General features: G+C 43.5%; 5 non-coding genes across 5 annotated transcripts; 1 reads left to right on the forward strand and 4 right to left on the reverse strand.

Annotated features, from left to right (window-relative positions):
• Positions 1-8718: 8718 nt before the first annotated feature.
• trnai-aau (transfer RNA isoleucine (anticodon AAU)) lies at positions 8719-8792 on the reverse strand. Its single transcript has one exon. It is a non-coding gene; the product is annotated as a tRNA-Ile (tRNA).
• Positions 8793-8884: 92 nt separating this feature from the next.
• Positions 8885-8956, reverse strand: trnap-ugg (transfer RNA proline (anticodon UGG)). Its single transcript has one exon. It is a non-coding gene; the product is annotated as a tRNA-Pro (tRNA).
• A 141-nt stretch (positions 8957-9097) lies between these two features.
• Positions 9098-9170, forward strand: trnaa-agc (transfer RNA alanine (anticodon AGC)). The gene has a single exon. It is a non-coding gene; the product is annotated as a tRNA-Ala (tRNA).
• Positions 9171-9285: 115 nt separating this feature from the next.
• On the reverse strand, positions 9286-9357 carry trnaq-cug (transfer RNA glutamine (anticodon CUG)). Its single transcript has one exon. It is a non-coding gene; the product is annotated as a tRNA-Gln (tRNA).
• A 206-nt stretch (positions 9358-9563) lies between these two features.
• trnaq-uug (transfer RNA glutamine (anticodon UUG)) lies at positions 9564-9635 on the reverse strand. Its single transcript has one exon. It is a non-coding gene; the product is annotated as a tRNA-Gln (tRNA).
• Between the last annotated feature and the right edge of the window lie 7865 nt (positions 9636-17500).

Below are 17500 nucleotides of genomic sequence, written 5' to 3' on the forward strand. Positions count from 1 at the left end.
AATAAAAATATATAATAGCAAAATAATTTTATAAACAACAAAAAAATAGGCTATTGTTAATTAAATATATAGGTATATAAAAAATATATAGGTATATGTACTGTACTTGCATATATAAATAAAAATATATAATAGTTTTTTATAATAGTATATAATATGTTAAATAGTTATTATATATTTATATATTATAGTGTATGTATACATATCGTTATACATACTCACATATACACATACTTAATATTGTTTCTTCTACACATAAAACTTTAATAATAATAATAATAATAATCATACAATTTAAAAACAAGTGCACAGTATAATACTTTAGCATTAAATATGGCTGGAAGATAAAGAACAGAATGTATCACAGAAACAAGTGTGTTATTTTCTCATATTCTGTAACCACTGCTGCTTAGTGACTGTTTCTTTATTTGGGCAAAATATTTTGCCTTTGTACTGGCTATGGCCAGTTTCTTGTGTGCGAAATTGGCCACACTTTCTGCACGTATTTGATTTTACAGAGCGATTGTATGACCGCTTGGTTGGGGTGGCTGTGTCTTTTGCAGGTGGGTCAGAGGAAATTGCTCCAGGGTTAATGGCTGAACATGGGGCTGGGCAGGGCAACAGTAGCATCTGAGACCCAACAGGGGCAGTGGGTGTGTCAGGAAACAATGGGTGTGTTGCTGTTGGCTTTGGAAAAATTGTCCTTGGCTGGTGGAACGTGGCAGTTGGTGTGGCAGATGTGCAGGTTGATGAGGGCTGGATTTTCCTGAACTTCGTCTTTGCCTGTCCAGCTGTGTCTGGTGGCATCTGGTAGTGATGCAGCTGGTGGCTATATTGTGGAGGCACAACAGGCTGCACTCGTGCTGGAGGCAGAGCATCCAATGCCACTGGACGTGCCTCTGGAAGCTTCAACCCTTGCAACAGCACTGAGACCTCCTGACCCTTTAAACGTTCATTGTGCCACGTTGTAAGGGTCCTTTGGTTAACCTCCACTAGCTGAAGGGTTGTTTCGCTCATTACAGTTCCATTGCTCAAGATTAGCTGCCGAATTTTTCTATAATCTCGAAGAATGAGATCCCATCTGGACAGAGATTCTGTCCGCTGTTTTTTGGGGCTTCGGTGGATGTTACATAGCCTTATGAAGATTAATTCAACAAGGCGACAGCACTTAGGCCACTGTGCTGGAGAACCGCTAGAACCCAAAACACACCTCTTTGTGCTTTCGACGCCAGGAGTGAAGACAGCTTTCTTTTTAGGGGACCTAAAACGTCCTGTAAGCAGCCTGTCTTGATAACGAGCAGCATACATGACCTTGTCTTTATCAAATTGGTCCAGGTTCTGCCACAAACCCACAATGATCGCAGCTTGTTGGTTAGTAAGTGTGAGGCCCGTCTGTGTGCGCAGCTCTACCAGATACTCCGCCAACTCATCCACCCGGTCCATTCCAGGAATACAGTGCTCGTCAACAGCCTAAAAAAATATAACTGTTGGTTAGGTAATTACATGCTTTGTGAAATTTGTGAGTTTGTGAATTTGCTGCTTGAGGGTGAATGACTAAATGAGTAACAATTTGTCTAGAAAAGGAAATTTTACCATTGCTGAGGGCAGAGGTGCAGCTGATGGAGTCTGGACACAGGGCAGAGGTGCAGCGGGTGGAGCTGGGACATAGGGCAGAAGTGCAGCAGGTGAAGCTTGGACCAAGGGCAGAAGTGCAGCAGGTGAAGCTTGGACCAAGGGCAGAGGGGCAGCGGGAGGAGCTTGGACACAGGGCAGAGGGGCAGCAGGTGGAGCTTGGACACAGGGCAGAGGTGCAGCGGGTGGAGTCTGGACACAGGGCAGAGGTGCAGCGGGTGGAGCTTGGACACAGGGCAGAGGTGCAGCGGGTGGAGCTTGGACACAGGGCAGAGGTGCAGCGGGTGGAGCTTGGACACAGGGCAGAGGTGCAGCGGGTGGAGCTTGGACACAGGGCAGAGGTGCAGTGGGTGGAGCTTGGACATAGGGCAGAAGTGCAGCAGGTGAGGCTTGGACCAAGGGCAGAGGTGCAGCGGGTGGAGCTTGTACCAAGGGCAGAGGTGCAGTGGGTGGAGCTTGGACATAGGGCAGAAGTGCAGCAGGTGAAGCTTGGACCAAGGGCAGAGGTGCAGCGGGTGGAGCTTGTACCAAGGGCAGAGGTGCAGTGGGTGGAGCTTGAACATAGGGCAGAAGTGCAGCAGGTGAAGCTTGGACCAAGGGCAGAGGTGCAGTGGGTGGAGCTTGTACATAGGGCAGAGGTGCAGCGGGTGGAGCTTGGACACAGGGCAGAGGGGCAGCGAGTGGAGCTTGGACACAGGGCAGAGGTGCAGCGGGTGGAGCTTGGACACAGGGCAGAGGTGCAGTGGGTAGAACTGGTGGACTTGAAAGGAACAAGTCATCTGATGCCACAAGATTTGCCACTGTGGCTTCCTCTCCCAACAAATCAATGAAACCCTCATCCTCTTCCACTTGCTCCTCCACATTTATCTCCTCCAGCAACTGAGAGGTCCTATCAGAGGTAGGGCACATGTCCTCCAGGGGCTGACTATTCTGCCTCAACAAGTACTGCACTCCAATGAGCTCCCCTGAGGAAATATTTGTAACAGAAAACATTTTAAAGGAAATGAATCAGAAAGGTTTATTCTGAAATGTAGTAAATATTTTTAAATAAATATTCAGCTTCTGCATAAACAAAAAATATGTAACTCAGAGGACATTGTAAAAAGACAGAATTACTCTATATTCTAGTATGTAATTTATTTTCCCTGAAACCTACAACAAAGAGTCCAGTATGCAAAAATTCTGATAGTATAATTTTTCTCTGATCTGTCAAAATGACATTATTGACCAAAATCACTTGCAGTTTTAACAAAAACATGCTACCTAGTGAACTGCATTGATCAAAATATGTTTACCTGTGTAAACTGCAGGTGGAGTGAAGCTAGTGACCAATTTCCTGCCATACAACTTATTGTAGTTCTCGTTGACAGAGTAAACCAGCTCCCCTGTGTAAGTACGCAGGGTTGAACCTCCACCTCCACCTGCAACAGCAGCTGCAGCCCGGTCCTGATTCCAGCGTAACAAACCTTCCAGGAGGTAAATCTGGAAGTTCAGGCTGTTTGCGCTATTCCCTAGAATAAGAAATAGAAAGCCAAACATTGTTTTAAGAAACTACAAAAGAGAAAATGCAATTGGTTTACTGCAAGTATATAAATAAACAGGAATTAGTGGCAAGATATGGTCTATTCTGTCATGACAAACCTGGAATAAATCTGTTTAGGTGGCAGTGAAATGATTCCAGGGAAGTGGAGCCTCTGGCACACCTATATGTTTTTAGAACAATCCCGCCCTTGTTTATGGTTCCAGTTTCCGTGTAGAGGGGCACATCTGGAGGGTCCTGAATACAGGTAATGTGCCGCCTCTGGACTTGCCAGATGTGCTGCATCCTTACACTGTCAAGGAGAGGAACACCAAGGGCGTCATTCCCCTTGCCACCCATGAGCTCTCTGATGAGCATATCAAGGAGGCGCATAGTTGTTTCCTCTCCTCGTGTTCTTCTCCTGCAGTGTTGGGCCAGCTCATCTTTGCTTATATGACGGTCAATCTCTGCCTCCGTCATTGCAGGCCAGCCCTGTTGGGTGAGTTGCTCCTTCTTTGCCCTTCTCAGCAGAGTGAGATCCCCTGCATCCCACTCAAAAATACATGACGACAACCTAGACATAAAAGTAGGATACAACTGGTGGGCATCAGTTGTGCACCCTACTGCCAGACGCCGCATAAAATGCCAAATGTCTAGGCGGATGATGATATTGGGCCAGCCACTGAACCTCCTCTTCAGTTTAGTCTCTCCCACTTCCTTGCAACAGTCACAGTCCACATATAAGATAGTGGGAGGATCAACACCAGCTCTCTGGTATCTCTCCACGAGTCCTGCAGCCATGAGGTCTAACCCAGCTCCTTCATTCGCAGTCAGGACACTCATCAGCACCTGACCTACCTCATTGCCAACTGAGGTAAGCCACTGTGCTGTGCCTTTCGCAGGCCCACTCAACTTCTTCGTGATCTGAAAGAAACAATAAACATAGTAAATAATACAACATACATTGAATGAGTAAAATTTACAAATAAAGCTCTTTTGGTCTAACAATACATTATAGATAACGGTACAGTCATTAAAGCAGCTCCTCTGACCTTCTTAGTTGAGTCCATTTTTAAAATCGATCCATATGTGGATGTAATGCTGGCCTTGATGTGATCGAGCCTGTTGAGGATGTCCTGACTGTAAACAGTGAGAAGCCATTTGTAGCTAGGTACTGGAACAAGTGGTGGCGGCTCCTGAAAGTGCAGTGGAAGCAGGCCAGGATTATCCAAAAAGGCCACACACATCGATGTGTACCGAGACACACGTTGTAACCACTCCTCAGTGTGGTTCTCCTTCAGCTGGCCGATGATCCTCACTGGGCCATTTCCCATGCCCCTCTCACGCAACAAACGAATAACTCGAATGTCACAGGCATACCTTGGAAAAAAGTAATCATTCAAGTATCTTATTATCAAGTATCTAATTATAGTAGTATATATTTATCAAAGGTAGCATATGAGCACATATGACTGCAAAGTAATTACTTGCGTGTGAGAATGATTCTAAATTCAGATCGATGGGCCAGGTCCAATTGCTGCAGCACAGCATGACTCCAGGACAGGTAGCTGGTTCTACACCTGGTACAGATCAGGGTCTCTGTCACCAGGTTGTAGTATCTGTCAATATCTAACACCTGTCGTACCCTCCTGTGCAGACCACCACCACACAGCTGATAACTGGCACAGGCAGGGTTAGTACACTGGAGTCGTACCTTCCATAGCCTATACGGCATCCAGAGCAAGAGTCGCTGTGAAAAAAATCTATCAGGTGTTGGGGCTTGGTGGTACAACAGGGCTGGTGGTGGGGGGTCATACCACAACTGAAGGTTTTCACGCAGCTCCTGCTTTCCTTTTGCGTTAACCCTAAAAAGTGCTTCCGACACCCACTTCTGGTCCTGCTGTGGCATTGTCTGTGGCCACAGTAGTGGGAGATCTGCAGGGTCTTCTGGCTGAGATGAGACCTGCTGATATTATCAAAAACACTGGTTTAAATAAGGGTTAGGCTAGGCCTAGGGTTAGGGTAGCCCTAACCTGCCTTAAATAATGCCTGTTTCACACATAATCTGTTTGCAGTGCGTATTTGTTTCCGTACCCATGTTAACCGGTTAGAGCGTTCACTATTTTTTTGCTGCACGCGCTGAATTAAAGGTCAGTGCATTGTTCGCACTAAAATAAACATGCATTGATGCGGTGGACTTAAAGTCTACTCTGTTTCAAAGTCAACACATGGCCTTTTGCCTCGGGTAAAGCAAGGAAAATGTCCCTTACCTGGCATTTAGGTAAACAAAGAGACATAATGGAGAGCACTCGTCCTTTCTTGGAGGTGGAAAAACAAAGTTCTTTATGACCTGCAGGATTTCTTGTAAAAAAAAATTTTTTAAAAGATTTAAAATTGAAAGAAATAACGAGAGACGACTTTTTTTGTCTATTGTAAGTTCTAATTTAAAATGTTTGTCATTATATAAGCTATAGCCTATGTTTTGCCACTTGTGTAAGCAATATAATATATAAATATAAAGTTCTAGGCTATATAAATATAAAGTAATTAATTTAATATAACGTTTAAATGTTGTGCGTTTAAACATGACATCTATAAAAGAGTGTATACAAAGAGAATTGCAATGCTGACAAGCCATAGTCATTAACAACTTTTGGATTTGAAATAAAAAATTATGAATAAATGCTGTGTTTGTAGTACTCAACTGCGGTTAAGTTGCGCACTGCAAACGTGGCATATGTGAAAGCACAATAGCAGGCACTGCTCCTGCATCGCATACGTACTGCAGCACGCACTGCATATGAACTGCAGTCGGAGTATGTGTGAAGCAGGCATAAGAGAGCATTAAATGATGATGGCATGTTTGTATTTTGAATGACATCTTACTGGGCCCCTCACAACAGCAGACTCAGAATTAGTTGATGGTGTTGCTGTTTCTTTGATCCGTTGTGATCTCTGGGCTGGAGGAAGGAAGAAGGATGAGGAGGACTGAATGACAGGCCGATGGGGTTTGGGGGCTGGAGGAGAAGGAGGAGGAGGAGGAGGACAAGGATGAGAGGGTGGGCATGAAGCTGCGGCTGAACTGGTCTGTGGAGTCAAACATTATGAATAATCTATTAAGGGGATCGCAAAATGTTTTTTTATTAAACAAAATTATGTAGTGATAAAGTGATGTCTAACTAATTCTTTCATATTAACCTGAGATGTTTTCCTCTGAATGTTCAAATTAGGTTTGGCTGCTGCCACATGTGAGCCTCCAAACCTTGACTTTTCAAACTGAAAAGGTTTGTCATAGTTAGTGATAACAACACCTGTAACACTATAGGAAAAGTTTGAGATATTTCAATGTCTGCAGTAAGGTCTGCTTACCATTGACAATGTCAGTTTGGCCATCTTTGCAGGACGTGCCACATCACTGGAGGGTGTACTTTGGGCAGGGGTGCTCTGTGATGCCTCCACTGTGACTGGTGGATGAACCTGTGATACATGCTTATAAGATATACCAGGGACATAATATTATACAGTATTCATAATATGACTTTAGACATAAAGACAAATTGATATTGCAAACACATCTATTTATGCAACTTGAACTAGGCTAATTGGAGTTACCTTGTGAAATCCACAAATACACTTTTGTGCTTCCTTCATAAGGGTGGTCTGCCCCCTCATTTGCAGAGGGCACTTTTCTATCTATGAACATAAATATAAAGTATAGCTGTGACACTGTTGTACACATTATTTCAAGACACCCATGTCATCATAATTATAACCATATTACATTGTATTTACATTGTAAATAATTACTTATTCATACATATAAAAAAAATAGCACAATGTATTATCACACAAGTTTATTAGTTTGCTCATGAATCTAGCTGCATAATTTACCTTCTGATATAACTCATGCCATCTTTTTTGTCGGGGAGAAGGTCTATTTCCCTCCCTGGATGGCCAAACTCCAGTTCGGGCAAAACTCTCCAGACGCGCAAGCCAGTCAGCATCGCTCATGCCTTTGTGTGACTTAGTTGAAGCCATGTTGTTGCCTAAACAATATAGAACAAGAATTTAATAGAATAGAATACCAACTGCCATTGTAGCCCAGAAATATAGCATTAAAGGGATAGTTCCCCCTAAAATTAAAATTATGTCATAATTTACTCTCCCTCAAGTTGTTCCAAACCTGTATGAGTTTCTTTTGAAGCACATTGGTAACCAGACAGTTGACGGTCCCTATTGACTGCCATAGTAGGAAAAACAAAACAAAAAAATACTATGGAAGTCAATGAGGATTATTAACGGTCTTCATTCTTCAAAATAACTCATACAGGTTTGGAACAGCTTGATGGAAAATAAATGATGACAGATTTTGTTTTAGGGGGAAACTAATCTTTTACTTCCTTTACTCCTTTTGTGTTCATTTCATTTGAGCTAGTTTTGTGTTTCTGGATCAAAATGACTGCCACATTATAGCAGATTATAAATACATAATAATACATATATAATCACCTAATGTTGTGATTTATTTTTTGTAACCAACAGTACAAGTTTTGAAACTTCTATTTATGGCCTGTATGCTTTGTTGATCTGGGTTTTGGAGTAAAACAACAACAACAACAACAACAACAAAAATGAATAATGTATGGATTATTCTGACTTAAACAAATACTCATATTAAACATATTGTGCTATTTTAACTTTGTCCATCTGATAAATGGGCTTGTATGTGCCTGAACTCAAATAGGCGTAATGTTACACTTGGGCTAAGAACCGAATTCGACCGAAACATACACAATAGGAGGGTAAACTGTTACATGTAATGCCCGTTTAATTTAATTTAGCTAAAAAACAAACGGAAGATATAGGCTACAATAATATTTCATTAGGAAAATATGCGTAATGTTATGTTACACTTGGGCTAAGAACCGAATTCGACCGAAACATACACAATAGGAGGGTAAACTGTTACATTTTATGCCCGTTTAATTTAATTTAGCTAATAAACAAACGGAAGACATAGGCTACACTAGTATTTCATTAAGAAAATATGATCAGCATACCTGAGCGGAATAAACAAGCGAAAGCGTATCGAATGTGCTCATCGACTCTCGTGCGGTGAATGGAGTAACGAAAAATGAACCTCGCCATTTCATTGGACAAGCAAAGATGGAGTTCGTAACGCGGAGATTGGATGGAATGCTCAAAGATGGACTACGCGCGGTGATTGGAGTATGAAAAATGAACCTCGCCATTTCATTGGACAAGCAAAGATGGAGTTCGCAACGCGGAGATTGGATGGAATGCTCAAAGATGGACTACGCGCGGTGATTGGAGTATGAAAAATGGACCTTGCCATTTCATTGGACGGGCAAAAATGGAGTTCGCAATTTAATTGGTTTTTGAAAGATTGAACTCGGCATGCTATTGGATTGATTTTACAGACTTGTGGTTGTCAGGTACCGCCATTTCGGCCAGGTCTGGCAGCAGGCGTGCCAGCAGGGATTTCTGTGAGACCGGCCATCACTTGTGAAAAGCGCAAAAGCTGAAGGTCCCAGAGAGCAAAAGAGTGGCCCGTACGGGGATCGAACCCGCGACCTTGGCGTTATTAGCACCACGCTCTAACCAACTGAGCTAACCGGCCTCACTTTGAAAAGCTTCGATCACCAGTTTCCCAGAAATATTCCTGCTTGCCCGTGACCCTAATGAGACCAAAGCGATTAAATGCAGAAGCACGGGCTCGTCCGGGATTTGAACCCGGGACCTCTCGCACCCAAAGCGAGAATCATACCCCTAGACCAACGAGCCAACTCGTTATACGGTACAGCTGCTGCCTGGCTGCAAACACTGCTAAAGATCGAAAAGTCCGATGCAGCACCTGCACACATGCTAGGGCTCTGTCCTCGCCGGTGTCTTTGAGGGCAATGGAGACCTTCTCTCTGATGCCAAGGGGAATTAGCTCAAATGGTAGAGCGCTCGCTTAGCATGCGAGAGGTAGCGGGATCGATGCCCGCATTCTCCAGGTGGCCACTTGGCCTTTTACTTCAAGGGGAACTCCCGAGACGTGCTTTTGAGGATGACTGCTGTGTAAAAGTTTTTTTCTTGGATGGGCTCCTGCGCACATTCCTGGCAAAAGCAGGTCCCACCGAGATTTGAACTCGGATCGCTGGATTCAGAGTCCAGAGTGCTAACCATTACACCATGGAACCTTGGCGTTGGCTGGCTTTTCTCACAGAGCAGCATAGAGTTAAGTCAATCAGCCTAGAAGCGCAATACCAACGAGCCAGCGAAGGCTTTGCTTTTTGAGCCCATGTTTTGCCAATTCCGAATCGGTTCCAGACAGCCAATTTCACAGGTACGACAGCAGTTGCGAGACGCTTCAGTTTGCCCCCACCCAGCCACAAAAATGTTGCTAAGGTTCCACCGAGATTTGAACTCGGATCACTGGATTCAAAGTCCAGAGTGCTAACCATTACACCATGGAACCGCCATGTCCTGACTTGTGGCCATCTGAGAGGCAGATAGTGATGAGGCTAGGTGGATCCAAGTAGAAAGCAGGTGGCGTTTGGACACTGCAGCCCCTCGACCAAAAGCACACAGTCACTGTTCCTCTGCCGAAACCCGGGATCGAACCAGGGACCTTTAGATCTTCAGTCTAACGCTCTCCCAACTGAGCTAAAGCTGGGGAAGAATAGTCCGTATAAGAAGGGGAAGAAGGGGGAGAAAGGGGAAGAAAAAAGGGAAGAAATTCAGGAAGTCATAGGTTCGAATCCAGCCTCCGTCACGATTTAATGCGTGTATTTGATTCTATCAATTTTCGTTTCCAAGTTTGATTTTGAATGTAATGCGTATATTGATTTTATCAATAGGTTTGTTTCTAAGTTAGATTTCTCCGTTGTAATTCATTATAACATTTTATCCATAATACTAAGATGGTAATTTGTCCAAATTCATTTATTAATGCTACATTAATCATTTCCCATGTCAGTAGGAACAAAATAACCACCTTATTACTGCATCTAACCCCCTGTTACTTGACACTGATTGTCATTACATGCAATAAAACAAATAAACACAAACCACCAGTCTTCTTGGAGAACTAGATTTATTTACTATATACATATTTACAAAAATCTGGAAAAGTACTGAATTCACAGCATGGAACGACAAAATAATAGGCTATTGTTAATTAAATATATAGGTATATAAAAAGACGTTTATATGTACTGTACTTGCATATATAAATAAAAATATATAATAGCAAAATAATTTTATAAACAACAAAAAAATAGGCTATTGTTAATTAAATATATAGGTATATAAAAAATATATAGGTATATGTACTGTACTTGCATATATAAATAAAAATATATAATAGTTTTTTATAATAGTATATAATATGTTAAATAGTTATTATATATTTATATATTATAGTGTATGTATACATATCGTTATACATACTCACATATACACATACTTAATATTGTTTCTTCTACACATAAAACTTTAATAATAATAATAATAATAATCATACAATTTAAAAACAAGTGCACAGTATAATACTTTAGCATTAAATATGGCTGGAAGATAAAGAACAGAATGTATCACAGAAACAAGTGTGTTATTTTCTCATATTCTGTAACCACTGCTGCTTAGTGACTGTTTCTTTATTTGGGCAAAATATTTTGCCTTTGTACTGGCTATGGCCAGTTTCTTGTGTGCGAAATTGGCCACACTTTCTGCACGTATTTGATTTTACAGAGCGATTGTATGACCGCTTGGTTGGGGTGGCTGTGTCTTTTGCAGGTGGGTCAGAGGAAATTGCTCCAGGGTTAATGGCTGAACATGGGGCTGGGCAGGGCAACAGTAGCATCTGAGACCCAACAGGGGCAGTGGGTGTGTCAGGAAACAATGGGTGTGTTGCTGTTGGCTTTGGAAAAATTGTCCTTGGCTGGTGGAACGTGGCAGTTGGTGTGGCAGATGTGCAGGTTGATGAGGGCTGGATTTTCCTGAACTTCGTCTTTGCCTGTCCAGCTGTGTCTGGTGGCATCTGGTAGTGATGCAGCTGGTGGCTATATTGTGGAGGCACAACAGGCTGCACTCGTGCTGGAGGCAGAGCATCCAATGCCACTGGACGTGCCTCTGGAAGCTTCAACCCTTGCAACAGCACTGAGACCTCCTGACCCTTTAAACGTTCATTGTGCCACGTTGTAAGGGTCCTTTGGTTAACCTCCACTAGCTGAAGGGTTGTTTCGCTCATTACAGTTCCATTGCTCAAGATTAGCTGCCGAATTTTTCTATAATCTCGAAGAATGAGATCCCATCTGGACAGAGATTCTGTCCGCTGTTTTTTGGGGCTTCGGTGGATGTTACATAGCCTTATGAAGATTAATTCAACAAGGCGACAGCACTTAGGCCACTGTGCTGGAGAACCGCTAGAACCCAAAACACACCTCTTTGTGCTTTCGACGCCAGGAGTGAAGACAGCTTTCTTTTTAGGGGACCTAAAACGTCCTGTAAGCAGCCTGTCTTGATAACGAGCAGCATACATGACCTTGTCTTTATCAAATTGGTCCAGGTTCTGCCACAAACCCACAATGATCGCAGCTTGTTGGTTAGTAAGTGTGAGGCCCGTCTGTGTGCGCAGCTCTACCAGATACTCCGCCAACTCATCCACCCGGTCCATTCCAGGAATACAGTGCTCGTCAACAGCCTAAAAAAATATAACTGTTGGTTAGGTAATTACATGCTTTGTGAAATTTGTGAGTTTGTGAATTTGCTGCTTGAGGGTGAATGACTAAATGAGTAACAATTTGTCTAGAAAAGGAAATTTTACCATTGCTGAGGGCAGAGGTGCAGCTGATGGAGTCTGGACACAGGGCAGAGGTGCAGCGGGTGGAGCTGGGACATAGGGCAGAAGTGCAGCAGGTGAAGCTTGGACCAAGGGCAGAAGTGCAGCAGGTGAAGCTTGGACCAAGGGCAGAGGGGCAGCGGGAGGAGCTTGGACACAGGGCAGAGGGGCAGCAGGTGGAGCTTGGACACAGGGCAGAGGTGCAGCGGGTGGAGTCTGGACACAGGGCAGAGGTGCAGCGGGTGGAGCTTGGACACAGGGCAGAGGTGCAGCGGGTGGAGCTTGGACACAGGGCAGAGGTGCAGCGGGTGGAGCTTGGACACAGGGCAGAGGTGCAGCGGGTGGAGCTTGGACACAGGGCAGAGGTGCAGTGGGTGGAGCTTGGACATAGGGCAGAAGTGCAGCAGGTGAGGCTTGGACCAAGGGCAGAGGTGCAGCGGGTGGAGCTTGTACCAAGGGCAGAGGTGCAGTGGGTGGAGCTTGGACATAGGGCAGAAGTGCAGCAGGTGAAGCTTGGACCAAGGGCAGAGGTGCAGCGGGTGGAGCTTGTACCAAGGGCAGAGGTGCAGTGGGTGGAGCTTGAACATAGGGCAGAAGTGCAGCAGGTGAAGCTTGGACCAAGGGCAGAGGTGCAGTGGGTGGAGCTTGTACATAGGGCAGAGGTGCAGCGGGTGGAGCTTGGACACAGGGCAGAGGGGCAGCGAGTGGAGCTTGGACACAGGGCAGAGGTGCAGCGGGTGGAGCTTGGACACAGGGCAGAGGTGCAGTGGGTAGAACTGGTGGACTTGAAAGGAACAAGTCATCTGATGCCACAAGATTTGCCACTGTGGCTTCCTCTCCCAACAAATCAATGAAACCCTCATCCTCTTCCACTTGCTCCTCCACATTTATCTCCTCCAGCAACTGAGAGGTCCTATCAGAGGTAGGGCACATGTCCTCCAGGGGCTGACTATTCTGCCTCAACAAGTACTGCACTCCAATGAGCTCCCCTGAGGAAATATTTGTAACAGAAAACATTTTAAAGGAAATGAATCAGAAAGGTTTATTCTGAAATGTAGTAAATATTTTTAAATAAATATTCAGCTTCTGCATAAACAAAAAATATGTAACTCAGAGGACATTGTAAAAAGACAGAATTACTCTATATTCTAGTATGTAATTTATTTTCCCTGAAACCTACAACAAAGAGTCCAGTATGCAAAAATTCTGATAGTATAATTTTTCTCTGATCTGTCAAAATGACATTATTGACCAAAATCACTTGCAGTTTTAACAAAAACATGCTACCTAGTGAACTGCATTGATCAAAATATGTTTACCTGTGTAAACTGCAGGTGGAGTGAAGCTAGTGACCAATTTCCTGCCATACAACTTATTGTAGTTCTCGTTGACAGAGTAAACCAGCTCCCCTGTGTAAGTACGCAGGGTTGAACCTCCACCTCCACCTGCAACAGCAGCTGCAGCCCGGTCCTGATTCCAGCGTAACAAACCTTCCAGGAGGTAAATCTGGAAGTTCAGGCTGTTTGCGCTATTCCCTAGAATAAGAAATAGAAAGCCAAACATTGTTTTAAGAAACTACAAAAGAGAAAATGCAATTGGTTTACTGCAAGTATATAAATAAACAGGAATTAGTGGCAAGATATGGTCTATTCTGTCATGACAAACCTGGAATAAATCTGTTTAGGTGGCAGTGAAATGATTCCAGGGAAGTGGAGCCTCTGGCACACCTATATGTTTTTAGAACAATCCCGCCCTTGTTTATGGTTCCAGTTTCCGTGTAGAGGGGCACATCTGGAGGGTCCTGAATACAGGTAATGTGCCGCCTCTGGACTTGCCAGATGTGCTGCATCCTTACACTGTCAAGGAGAGGAACACCAAGGGCGTCATTCCCCTTGCCACCCATGAGCTCTCTGATGAGCATATCAAGGAGGCGCATAGTTGTTTCCTCTCCTCGTGTTCTTCTCCTGCAGTGTTGGGCCAGCTCATCTTTGCTTATATGACGGTCAATCTCTGCCTCCGTCATTGCAGGCCAGCCCTGTTGGGTGAGTTGCTCCTTCTTTGCCCTTCTCAGCAGAGTGAGATCCCCTGCATCCCACTCAAAAATACATGACGACAACCTAGACATAAAAGTAGGATACAACTGGTGGGCATCAGTTGTGCACCCTACTGCCAGACGCCGCATAAAATGCCAAATGTCTAGGCGGATGATGATATTGGGCCAGCCACTGAACCTCCTCTTCAGTTTAGTCTCTCCCACTTCCTTGCAACAGTCACAGTCCACATATAAGATAGTGGGAGGATCAACACCAGCTCTCTGGTATCTCTCCACGAGTCCTGCAGCCATGAGGTCTAACCCAGCTCCTTCATTCGCAGTCAGGACACTCATCAGCACCTGACCTACCTCATTGCCAACTGAGGTAAGCCACTGTGCTGTGCCTTTCGCAGGCCCACTCAACTTCTTCGTGATCTGAAAGAAACAATAAACATAGTAAATAATACAACATACATTGAATGAGTAAAATTTACAAATAAAGCTCTTTTGGTCTAACAATACATTATAGATAACGGTACAGTCATTAAAGCAGCTCCTCTGACCTTCTTAGTTGAGTCCATTTTTAAAATCGATCCATATGTGGATGTAATGCTGGCCTTGATGTGATCGAGCCTGTTGAGGATGTCCTGACTGTAAACAGTGAGAAGCCATTTGTAGCTAGGTACTGGAACAAGTGGTGGCGGCTCCTGAAAGTGCAGTGGAAGCAGGCCAGGATTATCCAAAAAGGCCACACACATCGATGTGTACCGAGACACACGTTGTAACCACTCCTCAGTGTGGTTCTCCTTCAGCTGGCCGATGATCCTCACTGGGCCATTTCCCATGCCCCTCTCACGCAACAAACGAATAACTCGAATGTCACAGGCATACCTTGGAAAAAAGTAATCATTCAAGTATCTTATTATCAAGTATCTAATTATAGTAGTATATATTTATCAAAGGTAGCATATGAGCACATATGACTGCAAAGTAATTACTTGCGTGTGAGAATGATTCTAAATTCAGATCGATGGGCCAGGTCCAATTGCTGCAGCACAGCATGACTCCAGGACAGGTAGCTGGTTCTACACCTGGTACAGATCAGGGTCTCTGTCACCAGGTTGTAGTATCTGTCAATATCTAACACCTGTCGTACCCTCCTGTGCAGACCACCACCACACAGCTGATAACTGGCACAGGCAGGGTTAGTACACTGGAGTCGTACCTTCCATAGCCTATACGGCATCCAGAGCAAGAGTCGCTGTGAAAAAAATCTATCAGGTGTTGGGGCTTGGTGGTACAACAGGGCTGGTGGTGGGGGGTCATACCACAACTGAAGGTTTTCACGCAGCTCCTGCTTTCCTTTTGCGTTAACCCTAAAAAGTGCTTCCGACACCCACTTCTGGTCCTGCTGTGGCATTGTCTGTGGCCACAGTAGTGGGAGATCTGCAGGGTCTTCTGGCTGAGATGAGACCTGCTGATATTATCAAAAACACTGGTTTAAATAAGGGTTAGGCTAGGCCTAGGGTTAGGGTAGCCCTAACCTGCCTTAAATAATGCCTGTTTCACACATAATCTGTTTGCAGTGCGTATTTGTTTCCGTACCCATGTTAACCGGTTAGAGCGTTCACTATTTTTTTGCTGCACGCGCTGAATTAAAGGTCAGTGCATTGTTCGCACTAAAATAAACATGCATTGATGCGGTGGACTTAAAGTCTACTCTGTTTCAAAGTCAACACATGGCCTTTTGCCTCGGGTAAAGCAAGGAAAATGTCCCTTACCTGGCATTTAGGTAAACAAAGAGACATAATGGAGAGCACTCGTCCTTTCTTGGAGGTGGAAAAACAAAGTTCTTTATGACCTGCAGGATTTCTTGTAAAAAAAATTTTTTTAAAAGATTTAAAATTGAAAGAAATAACGAGAGACGACTTTTTTTGTCTATTGTAAGTTCTAATTTAAAATGTTTGTCATTATATAAGCTATAGCCTATGTTTTGCCACTTGTGTAAGCAATATAATATATAAATATAAAGTTCTAGGCTATATAAATATAAAGTAATTAATTTAATATAACGTTTAAATGTTGTGCGTTTAAACATGACATCTATAAAAGAGTGTATACAAAGAGAATTGCAATGCTGACAAGCCATAGTCATTAACAACTTTTGGATTTGAAATAAAAAATTATGAATAAATGCTGTGTTTGTAGTACTCAACTGCGGTTAAGTTGCGCACTGCAAACGTGGCATATGTGAAAGCACAATAGCAGGCACTGCTCCTGCATCGCATACGTACTGCAGCACGCACTGCATATGAACTGCAGTCGGAGTATGTGTGAAGCAGGCATAAGAGAGCATTAAATGATGATGGCATGTTTGTATTTTGAATGACATCTTACTGGGCCCCTCACAACAGCAGACTCAGAATTAGTTGATGGTGTTGCTGTTTCTTTGATCCGTTGTGATCTCTGGGCTGGAGGAAGGAAGAAGGATGAGGAGGACTGAATGACAGGCCGATGGGGTTTGGGGGATGGAGGAGAAGGAGGAGGAGGAGGAGGACAAGGATGAGAGGGTGGGCATGAAGCTGCGGCTGAACTGGTCTGTGGAGTCAAACATTATGAATAATCTATTAAGGGGATCGCAAAATGTTTTTTTATTAAACAAAATTATGTAGTGATAAAGTGATGTCTAACTAATTCTTTCATATTAACCTGAGATGTTTTCCTCTGAATGTTCAAATTAGGTTTGGCTGCTGCCACATGTGAGCCTCCAAACCTTGACTTTTCAAACTGAAAAGGTTTGTCATAGTTAGTGATAACAACACCTGTAACACTATAGGAAAAGTTTGAGATATTTCAATGTCTGCAGTAAGGTCTGCTTACCATTGACAATGTCAGTTTGGCCATCTTTGCAGGACGTGCCACATCACTGGAGGGTGTACTTTGGGCAGGGGTGCTCTGTGATGCCTCCACTGTGACTGGTGGATGAACCTGTGATACATGCTTATAAGATATACCAGGGACATAATATTATACAGTATTCATAATATGACTTTAGACATAAAGACAAATTGATATTGCAAACACATCTATTTATGCAACTTGAACTAGGCTAATTGGAGTTACCTTGTGAAATCCACAAATACACTTTTGTGCTTCCTTCATAAGGGTGGTCTGCCCCCTCATTTGCAGAGGGCACTTTTCTATCTATGAACATAAATATAAAGTATAGCTGTGACACTGTTGTACACATTATTTCAAGACACCCATGTCATCATAATTATAACCATATTACATTGTATTTACATTGTAAATAATTACTTATTCATACATATAAAAAAAATAGCACAATGTATTATCACACAAGTTTATTAGTTTGCTCATGAATCTAGCTGCATAATTTACCTTCTGATATAACTCATGCCATCTTTTTTGTCGGGGAGAAGGTCTATTTCCCTCCCTGGATGGCCAA

Source organism: Pseudorasbora parva, chromosome 20 (genome assembly GCF_024679245.1).
Source record: "Pseudorasbora parva isolate DD20220531a chromosome 20, ASM2467924v1, whole genome shotgun sequence".
Classification (NCBI taxonomy): Eukaryota; Metazoa; Chordata; class Actinopteri; order Cypriniformes; family Gobionidae; genus Pseudorasbora; species Pseudorasbora parva.